Below are 11,088 nucleotides of genomic sequence, written 5' to 3' on the forward strand. Positions count from 1 at the left end.
GGTTTAGTCCTGGTTTAGACCTGGTTTAGACCTGGTTTAGACCTGGTTTAGTCCTGGTTTAGTCCTGGTTTAGTCCTGGTTTAGTCCTGGTTTAATTCCTGGTTTAGACCTGGTTTAGTCCTGGTTTAGTCCTGGTTTAGACCTGGTTTAGTCCTGGTTTAGTCCTGGTTTAGTCCTGGTTTAGACCTGGTTTATTCCTGGTTTAGACCTGGTTTAGTCCTGGTTTTATTCCTGGTTTAGTCCTGGTTTAGTCCTGGTTTAGTCCTGGTTCAGTCCTGGTTCAGTCCTGGTTTAGTCCTGGTTTTAGTCCTGGTCCAGTCCTGGTTCAGTTCTGGTTTAGTCCTGGTCCAGTCCTGGTTTAGTCCTGGTTTAGTCCTGGTTTTTCCATTTTTCATTTAAACACAAAAATTGTAAAAACGAATCATTATCTGTTTTTTTTGGTTTTTGTTTTTTTTGTTAGTTTTTTTCATTTTGGTTTTGAAAACTAGTTTTGAAAATAGTTTTTTTTTTTTTTTTTTTTTTTTTTCATTTTCTTATTTTTGGTTTTATATTGAAAAAACAAATGAACGAGTGACACGCGGATTCACGGACTCGAAAAACAGACACAGTGACTGTGAGCGGGGGTCGCCTCTCCACAGATCTGACCTGGAACTCTGTCCGCTTCTGTCTCCTGCACCGTTGAAACAAATAAACGACTAAAGATCCGCAGCTGTAGGAAAAACACGACTCTTGGGTCCGATTGTTCCACGACGTTATTCAGATTCTCCGTCTCGTCCCCGTGTGGTTTGTGTCTCGCTGTGAAAATGCAAATTGACAAAGAAAATTACGCAAAATGCAAAACTTTTCACGTATTATGCAAAAACGCAGAGTCACATGTCACTGAGACGCTTCAAACCAGGTCCAACAGCAGGACAGGTGAAGACAGGTGAAGAGACAGGTGAAGACAGGTGAAGAGACGGACAGGTGAAGAGACGGACAGGTGAAGAGACGGACAGGTGAAGAGACGGGTGAAGAGACGGGTGAAGAGACGGGTGAAGAGACAGGTGAAGAGAGGTGAAGAGACGGACGGTGAAGAGACAGGTGAAGAGACGGACAGGTGAAGAGACGGACAGGTGAAAGAGACGGGTGAAGAGACGGGTGAAGAGACGGGTGAAGAGACTGAAGAGACAGGTGAAGAGACAGGTGAAGAGACGGGTGAAGAGACAGGTGAAGAGACAGGTGAAAGACGGACAGGTGAAGACAGGTGAAGAGACAGGTGAAGAGACGGACAGGTGAAGAGACGGGCGAAGAGACGGGTGAAGAGACAGGTGAAGAGACGGGTGAGAGACGGACGACAGGTGAAGAGACAGGTGAAGAGACAGGTGAAGAGACGGACAGGTGAAGAGACGGGTGAAGAGACGGGACAGGTGAAGAGACGGGTTGAAGAGACAGGTGAAGAGACGGGTGAAGAGACAGGTGAAGAGACGGGTGAAGAGACAGGTGAAGAGACAGGTGAAGAGACGGGTGAAGACAGGTGAAGAGACGGGTGAAGAGACAGGTGAAGAGACGGACAGGTGAAGAGACGGGCGAGAGACGGGAGAGACGGGTGAAGAGACAGGTGAAGAGACGGGTGAAGAGACAGGTGAAGAGACGGACAGGTGAAGAGACGGGCGAAGAGACAGGTGAAGAGACGGGTGAAGAGACAGGTGAAGAGACGGACAGGTGAGACGGGTGAAGAGACAGGTGAAGAGACGAGACAGGTGAAGAGACGGGTGAAGAGACAGGTGAAGAGACGGTGAAGAGACGGGTGAAGAGACGGGTGAAGAGACAGGTGAAGAGACAGGTGAAGAGACAGGTGAAGAGACGGACAGGTGAAGAGACGGCGAAGAGACGGGTGAAGAGACAGGTGAAGACAGGTGAAGAGACGGACAGGTGAAGAGACGGCGAAGAGACGACAGGTGAAGACAGGTGAGACAGGTGAAAGACAGGTGAAGAGACGGACAGGTGAAGAGACAGGTGAAGAGACAGGTGAAGAGACAGGTGAAAGAGACAGGTGAAGAAGACAGGTGAAGAGACAGGTGAAGAGACAGGTGAAGAGACAGGTGAAGAGAGGTGAAGAGAAGAGACAGGTGAAGGTGAAGAGACAGGTGAAGAGACAGGTGAGACAGGTGAAGAGACAGGTGAAGAGACAGGTGAAGAGACAGGTGAGACAGGTGAAGAGACAGGTGAAGGTGAGACAGGTGAGACAGGTGAAGAGACAGGTGAAGAGACAGGTGAAGAGACAGGTGAAGAGACGGGTGAAGAGACAGGTGAAGAGACAGGTGAGACAGGTGAAGAGACAGGTGAAGAGACAGGTGAAGAGACAGGTGAAGAGACAGGTGAAGACAGGTGAAGAGACAGGTGAGAGACAGGTGAAGAGACGGGTGAAGAGACAGGTGAAGAAGACAGGTGAAGAGACAGGTGAAGACAGGTGAAGAGACAGGTGAAGAGACAGGTGAAGACAGGTGAGAGAGAGACAGGTGAAAGAGACGGGTGAAGAGACAGGTGAAGAGACAGGTGAGACAGGTGAAGAGACACAGGTGAAGAGACAGGTGAAGAGACAGGTGAAGAGACAGGTGAAGAGACAGGTGAAGAGACAGGTGAGAGACAGGTGAAGAGACAGGTGAGGACAGGTGAAGAGACAGGTGAAGAGACAGGTGAAGAGAGACAGGTGAAGACACAGTGGAAGACAGGTGAAGAGACAGGTGAGAGAGAGAGACAGGTGAAGAGACGGGTGAAGAGAGACAGGTGAAGAGACAGGTGAAGACAGGTGAAGAGACAGGTGAAGAGACGGACAGGTGAAGGGACGGACAGGTGAAGACAGGTGAAGACAGGTGAAGAGACAGGTGAAGAGACAGACAGGTGAAGAGACAGGTGAGACAGACAGGTGAAGAGACAGGTGAAGACAGGTGAAGAGACGGACAGGTGAAGAGACAGGTGAAGAGACGGACAGGTGAAGAGACGGACAGGTGAGTTCACGCTCCTTAAATCTGATTTATTCTACAGCGCCCATAACTCAGTGAAATCTGATTGGCTTAGACAGCTGTCAATCACAAACTAATCTTCACATTGACTAAACCAGGACTAAACCAGGACTAGACCAGGACTAAACCAGGACTAAACCAGGACTAGACCAGGACTAAACCAGGACTAGACCAGGACTAAACCAGGACTAGACCAGGACTAAACCAGGACTAAACCAGGACTAGACCAGGACTAGACCAGGACTAAACAGGACTAGACCAGACTAGACCAGGACCAGACCAGGACTAAACCAGGACTAACCAGGACTAAACCAGGACTAAGACCAGGACTAGACAGGACTAAACCAGGACTAAATCAGGACTAGGACCAGGACTAAACCAGGACTAGACCAGGACTAGACCAGGACTAAACCAGGACTAGACCAGGACTAAACCAGGACTAGACAGGACTAGACCAGGACTAAGACCAGGACTAAACCAGGACTAACCAGGACTAACCAGGACTAGACAGGACTAAACCAGGACTAAACCAGGACTAACCAGGACTAGACCAGGACTAAACCAGGACTAAACCAGGACTAGACCAGGACTAGACCAGGACTAGACCAGGACTAAACCAGGACTAGACCAGGACTAGACCAGGACTAAACCAGGACTAGACCAGGACTAAACCAGGACTAAACCAGGACTAGACCAGGACTAAACCAGGACTAAACCAGGACTAGACCAGGACTAAACCAGGACTAAACCAGGACTAGACCAGGACTAGACCAGGACTAAACCAGGACTAAACCAGGACTAACCAGGACTAGACCAGGACTAGACCAGGACTAAACCAGGACTAGACCAGGACTAGACCAGGACTAGACCAGGACTAAACCAGGACTAGACCAGGACTAAACCAGGACTAAACCAGGACTAGACCAGGACTAAACCAGGACTAAACCAGGACTAGACCAGACTAAACCAAGACTAAACCAGGACTAAACCAGGACTAAACCAGGACTAACCAGGACTAAACCAGGACTAGACCAGGACTAGACCAGGACTAGACCAGGACTAGACCAGGACTAGACCAGGACTAAAACCAGGACTAGACCAGGACTAGACCAGGACTAGACCAGGACTAAACCAGGACTAAACCAGGACTAGACCAGGACTAGACCAGGACTAGACCAGGACTAAACCAGGACTAGACCAGGACTAAGACCAGGACTAGACCAGGACTAGACCAGGACTAGACCAGGACTAAACCAGGACTAAACCAGGACTAGACCAGGACTAGACCAGGACCAGGACTAGACCAGGACTAGACCAGGACTAGACCAGGACTAGACCAGGACTAGACCAGGACTAGACCAGGACCAGCGTGTGGCATGTCCTGTTTGTTTTCTAAAATGTAGGCAGCAGTTGTTCTACGGTGGAAATGTGACACAGTCGATCTCATTTTTGCAGGTACATTCGATACCTGCTTGACTTCCGGTTCTTTCTTAGCGCCAAGTTGAGAGTTTGGGCAAAGTTATGTGTTTTCATGGTCGTCCCGGGCCTTTCTAGATTCCACTCTGACACAATTTCATTTAGCTCCTCAGCAAGGTGACCGTTTGCAGGACGACCGTTCTCATCTCCCACGCGGAGCTGATAAAATGCGCCGTTACTGTAAGAAAAGCTTTCGGTAGCTCGAGAAGTCCACGAATCCGTCGTGAGAGCGACTGAATGTGCAGCTGACAACTCCTGCTCCACCGTCTGTCTTGTTCTGTTGTAAAAGCCGGGGACTACAGTTTGTGTCACGTGACTGCGGGACGGCGCGCTGTAACGAGGTTCGAGCACTTGTAGTAAATACTTGAAGCCTACAATATAAACCCCAATTGCTTCCGTATTTTTTTTTACTCTACTAGTGTTCGTGTCTAGCGGTTGATGAAATACGGTGGGGAGAAGTAACTGGACACTTTTTTTCAGTCTTGTTCCAGTGAATGGGACGTCTGGGTGATGCCGTCGGACATGTATTAGCATATTTGAAGTGTTCCCGCTCACATCGCCAACAACTGTCGAACAACGCCGACAGACCGTCTTCGTCTTGTCGACCATCCGCTCACCATCGCGATTATAAGTCACGGGGAACAGTGTATCATTCGTTCATTCGTTTTTCAATATAAAACCAAAAATAAGAAAACGAAAAAACAACTGTTTCCTTCGTTATTTGTCTCCAAAACCAAAATGAAAAAACGGATAATGATTAGTTTTTTCAGTTTTCGATTTTGTGTTTAAATGAAGAATGGAAAAAACGGATAACAGCCGTTTCCCGTTTATGTGACTTCAGTGACTGCGATGCTGGACTTTTGCACCGCGTACGGACTGAACCAGGACTGATCCAGGTCCGAGACAAGACCGAGACCAGACCAGAGGCTCAGAGCCCACGGCAGGGCCGGAGCTCAAAGCTGAGGCTCGGACCCTGCGGAGGCTCAGAGTCAAAGCTTGGAGTCCGCCCCAGTCCTGCTCTGGTCCTGGTCTGGTCCCGGTTTAGTCCCGGTCTGGTCTCGGACCTGGATCAGTCCTGGTTCAGTCCGTACCCGGTGCAAAAGTTCGGCATCGCAGTCACGGAAGTCACGTAAACGGGAAACGGCCGTTATCCGTTTTTTCCATTCTTCATTTAAACACAAAATCGAAAACTGAAAAAAACGAATCGTTATCCGTTTTTTCATTTTGGTTTTGGAGACAAATAACGAAGAAAACTGTTGTTTTTTCGTTTTCTTATTTTTGGTTTTATATTGAAAAACGAATGAACGAATGATACACGGATTCACGGGGAACCTGAAGTTCTCCCACACCATTGACTTAAATGATGCAGGTGGGTCTTCTAACTCCTGTGTGTGGCCACCACCCGCCATTCTCAGAATTAACTCACTCACAACCAGAGAGCCTCAAAACAAACTACCAAGCAGAGATTGTATTGGAAGGCGGAGTTCGAAAAGCTAGACCAATCAAAGTTTTCAGATGCAAATGGGTAAATGCGTCCCGAAGGAACTCTCACGCGACACAGCAGTTCCGCGCTTGTTTCAGTATTTTTTTTAATCAAACTTTATTTTGTACTGTGTTTTCTACGTGAAAATGCTCGTACCGAACCGTAACCCCTGTACCGTGAAGGTTCAATATGAATACGCATACCGTGCCACCTTTAGTTATCACTGTTTGTATTTATTGCCCAAAAAGTGCTGCATATTTCATTCCCTCTGTTACCGACATGAGTTTTTAAATTTTTTGTCTTGAACTTGAAAGAATCTCACAGGTTTAACTTGACCCTGTTGGAGTGTAACTCTTTCCTACATTCTGATACTTTACTTATTTCAATAGTTCCTCTAGTTTCTGAATAAAAGACATTTGAATGTCAAAAATCTGCCCCCGTTTCCCTCCGTTACCACTTGACCAGACTCACAATCTAAGTTTAATCGTGTTATTCTTTTTGTTTCAGTTTAAAGATGTTCAACCCGACAAACGACACCCTGTCCGTGTGCAAAGACGTCTACGTGGCCTGGAGTTTACTTTACCTCTCCCTGAGTCCGGTTTTCGTTCTGGTGCTCTACCTCGGATGTAAACAGTGGAGGAAACCGCAGCCGCACCTCGACTCGGACACTTTCACCTTCCACATGGCCGGCGTGGAGCTCGTCAGAATCGCGTCCTGTTGCCTCACCGTTTCGTTTTACTATTTGCCGTACAATCTTCGTATAGAAAGCGCCGGGGCCGGTCTGGAATCCACGTCGACGCTCGGACAAACCCTCTTCCACACTCTGGTCTGCACCGAGCGTTACTTGGCCGTGGTCCACCCCATCGCGTACGTGCGTCTGAAAAAGAACGGGAAGATCATTCGACACGTTTGCGCGACGACCGTGTGGCTCGTCTGCTTCGGCGTTTTGATCGTCGACCGATTGGTAGACGAACTTTTTATTCTCGTCTTAGTGGTCACGGTCGGCGTCGTATCCGTGTTTGTCGTGACGTTTTTTTCCGCTCGCGTCCTCTGCGTTCTGATTCGTCCAGGCCCGGGGGAAAGGGGGCGCGTTGACCCGTCGAAACGTAGAGCGTTTTAGCACGATCTCGCTCATTACGGTTGCGTTGTTTATCAGGTTTGTCACGCTCTTCATCAACTACTTGATTTACATGTCCGGTCGGCTGGACTTGGCTTCGTTTTGTCTCTTGAACGTCTCGTCGCAGTGGCTGAACATTCCGAGCGTTGTGGTGCTGCCGGGACTTTTTCTGCATCGGCGAAAGACGCAGCCCTAGACGCCTCGAGTTGGAGCCTTTGCATTTGAGTTCAGAAACAAGTCCCCGGTTCCGGTCTTTTCCCAAAATAATGTCAGACCAGACTGAGAGGACTTCAGCGTTTTTATTACGTAAAACCATCCGTGGAGAAGATCGACTCGACGACTGCGGCGTGAATATATGAATACTCAACTAATGACGCTGGATCAGTCCTGGTTTAGTCATTAAAGGCATTAAAGGTTGTATGGAGGATTTTTTTTTTTTTTTTTTAGTTTCAAATTGTCAGAGAAATGTTAAAATACCATTACAGAGACACAGCAGCCTTGTAATTATGACCCAAAAAAAAAAGGAAATGTATCAACTGTGGACGTGTTGAGGCCAGATAAACATCAGCCAATAGAAAACAAGGCTCCCTCTTTATTTATTGGCTGTTGTGTGTTCAACAGATACATATGTACTCTAGTTTATGAAACTGTTGACCTTTTTTCTGGACCATTTTTGGTTCTAAAGTTCCATCTGTTTTAAACAGACCATGAATGAAACATGGAACAAAATTATTTCCCAAATTTCAAAGACCCAAAAATCATGTAAATAAATGTTTGTATTTCATCATATCTTGTGTTATTCCATCTTTGAACTGTTGATGAAGGGACAGGATTAAAAAAAAAAAAAAAGTATTTAAAATGATAAAAATTTGCTCGGAAGGACTGACATATTTTATAGAAATAGTTTCCTTTCCTTTTGAAGTAAATGTAGTTAAAATGATTAAGTGAGATTCAGGACCAGGCCTCAGCCGCTCGTTCCTCTCACCAGAGAACCACAACTCACCTCGACCACACCTCCAATTTCCCAGAAGCCTGTATGTCGCAGCCTTTCCCATCATCCCAGTTTGTCTCTGTGAACTCGACCCCACCCTCCCATCTTCTATTTTGTCTTTCAGTCATAAGACGCCTACAGGGGGGGTCCCGTTGGCTGGGCCAATTGTAGATTGAGACGGAGCCTCCACCCAGAGTCTCAACCAGCCTTCTCTGCCTCGCTTCGTACGTTGTCAATAAACTTCTTCGCACTATGTCGTTGTTGGCGTGGTCCGAGCTAGTGAATATTAAAGTATTCAGAAGAAAAAAACTGACAAATGATGCAAAATCATGCACCTTCTACAATTTTCCCTCCGTTACTTTTCCCTCCGTTACCATGACCTTTCTTAAATTAATCAAACATTAAGAGGTTTTTCAACCTAATCTTGTATCATATGGTAGAAAACTATATGAAGCAAATATTCAAACCAGTTTGTTAAGGATATGTAAGTGAGAACCAAGAGTTATCACTGTTTGGATTTACTGCCCAAAAAGTGCTGCATATTTCATTCCCTCCGTTACCGACATGAGTTTTTAAATTTTTTGTCAACAACTTGAAAGAATCTCACAGGTTTAACTTGACCCTGTTGGAGTGTAACTCTTTCCTACATTCTGATACTTTACATCAGGAGAGTCAAACTCATTTTGTTCCGGGGTCGTGTCTGTTTTTTTTTTCCCCATTTTTCATTTAAACACAAAATCGAAAACTGAAAAAACGAATCATTATCTGTTTTTTTCATTTTGGTTTTGGAGACAAATAATGAAGAAAATAGTTGTTTTTTCGTTTTCGGTAACACTTTATAACAGGGGTGTAAAACTCATTTTGTTCCGGGGTCGTGTCCAACCGACTTTGATCCCAAAGTGTCCGGATCAGAAAACTCATGTCATATAAACCCCAAAAATAACAATAAGTTCAAATATTTGTGCAGAGAAACACAAATCTATTACAGAAATCTTTTTTAATTGATGAACTCTTTCTTTTACAAAATATTATAATATTATGAACAACCTGAAACTTTAAGAAAAATACAATTCAACACACAAAGTTTGAACATGAACTTGTCTGTAAACAGGAATAAGTCCATTTTTTGTTGTAAAATCCTGCACTCGGCTCCACTTTTCTCATGTTGGACATTTTTCTGATGAGGGTGTCACGGTCAACAGTCAAAACGATCGTCCTTTAAGAGCGTTTGGAAAGAGACAAGTCTTCATTTGTGCTGCTCTGGTGGGAGGGGCCACGTACAGAGACGCTGGAGATGCTGCTGTGATAAACACCACAGAAAATTAACAAGATTTTAAGAGAAAATATAATAAAAATATTTGAGTAGAAAATCAGCCGAGGACCAGATTAAAGGTCTTGGAGGGCCGGATCTGGCCCCCGGGCCGTATGTTTGACACCTGTGCCTTACTTATTTCAATAGTCCCTCTAGTTTCTGAATAAGAGACATTTGAATGTAAAAAATCGGACCCTGTTTCCCTCCGTTACCAGTTGACTGGACCCAGGTGTCCATGTCCACGTGAAGAAACTGACAAATTAAGTCCATTATTCATTCATTCACAAACATCATCAAACATCATCAAAGAGTCCTCCACTCAAGAATTCATATTTTTTTTTATATTTTTTTAACTTGTTGTCTGTTTTTTCCTGTTTTGTTTTGTTTGTTTTTTTCAAAAAACAACAGCTCCACATCTGAACAGGAAGTGGTGACGTGAAGAGTGCGGCGGCCGAGAGCTGCCACACTTTACAGGAAGAGTTCTGTTTTCGAGAGTTCAGCACTGAAACGTCGCACTGACATCTACAGCTCCAAACAGGAAACACTCTGATGTCACACGGTAAAACATGACGCGCTCCACTGTGTTTTTAAAGTCCACGCACCTTCACGAGAATCATTTGGATCATTTCAGCTCTGGAATTGTCCAAATCTACTCAACCAAAGGCCCGTCCACACTAGTTTGTATTTGTGTCGTTTTGGTTGTGGATGCAGTGTTCGTTCACACTGATCCGACTGAAAACGGCTCCAGAGACGGAACGATCTGGTGCCTCCATGTTCGTACAGATCTGATCCGTCACCGTGTGGACGCCTGAAAACACTGATACTCTGATGTAGGCCTGTGCACTGCAAAGTGGCTAATTCAGTGTATTTATTTATTTATTTATTTATTTGGAGGATAAGCCCTTGACATGTTTCACCATCTCGTTTTAGAGGGGTTCCTCATAAATACAACAGCAAAAGACAGACACAGTAGCGCAGACAGAAGCTAGAACATATGTCCAGGCGTATGTGTATGATCGTACGCACAGAGCACAGGTGTCAAACATACGGCCCGGGGGCCAGATACGGCCCTCCAAGACCTTTAATCTGGCCCTCAGCTGACTTTCTATTTTAGTAGAAAGTCATCTGAGGGCCAGATTAAAGGTGTTGTAATTATGTTTTCTATTAAAATCTTGTTAATTTTCTGTGGGTGTTTATCACAGCAGCAGCGTCTCTGTACGTGGCCCCTCCCACCAGAGCAGCACAAATGAAAGACTTGTCTCTTTCCAAACGCTCTTAAAGGACGATCGTTTTGACTGTCGACCGTGACACCCTCATCACAAAAAATGTCCAACATGAGAAAAGTGGAGCCGAGTGCAGGATTTCACAACAAAAGATGGACTTATTCCTGTTTACAGACAAGTTCATGTTAAAACTTTGTGTTGAAATTGTATTTTTCTTAAAGTTTCAGGTTGTTCATAATATTATAATATTTTGTAAAAGAAAGAGTTCCTCAATTAAAAAAGATTTCTGTAATAGATTTGTGTTTCTCTGCACAAATATTTGAACTTATTGTTATTTTTGGGGTTTATATGACATGAGTTTTCTGATCCGGACACTTTGGGATCAAAGTCGGTTGGACACGACCCCGGAACAAAATGAGTTTGACTCTCCTGATGTAAACTGACTTGCCGTCCTGAAAAGTGTGATCCTGCTGAGTTGCTCACG

At 45.4% G+C, this 11,088-nt stretch overlaps 1 protein-coding gene across 2 annotated transcripts in view; it reads left to right on the top strand.

Annotated features, from left to right (window-relative positions):
• Nucleotides 1-9,855: 9,855 nt before the first annotated feature.
• Nucleotides 9,856-11,088, top strand: part of LOC110175769 (sialoadhesin-like) — a 22,706-nt gene continuing 21,473 nt past the window's right edge. The window contains exon 1 of one of the 2 annotated variants that reach the window (XM_055156754.1): nt 9,856-9,940. The gene's annotated coding sequence lies outside the window, so the exon portion shown is untranslated. Of the gene's footprint in view, nt 9,941-11,044 lie in introns of those variants that run through there. The other variant, XM_055156753.1, reaches the window with a different exon arrangement.

This window comes from Boleophthalmus pectinirostris, unplaced genomic scaffold, assembly GCF_026225935.1.
Source record: "Boleophthalmus pectinirostris isolate CB_2022bp ecotype Guang Dong unplaced genomic scaffold, ASM2622593v1 HiC_scaffold_20, whole genome shotgun sequence".
In the NCBI taxonomy this organism is placed as follows: Eukaryota; Metazoa; Chordata; class Actinopteri; order Gobiiformes; family Gobiidae; genus Boleophthalmus; species Boleophthalmus pectinirostris.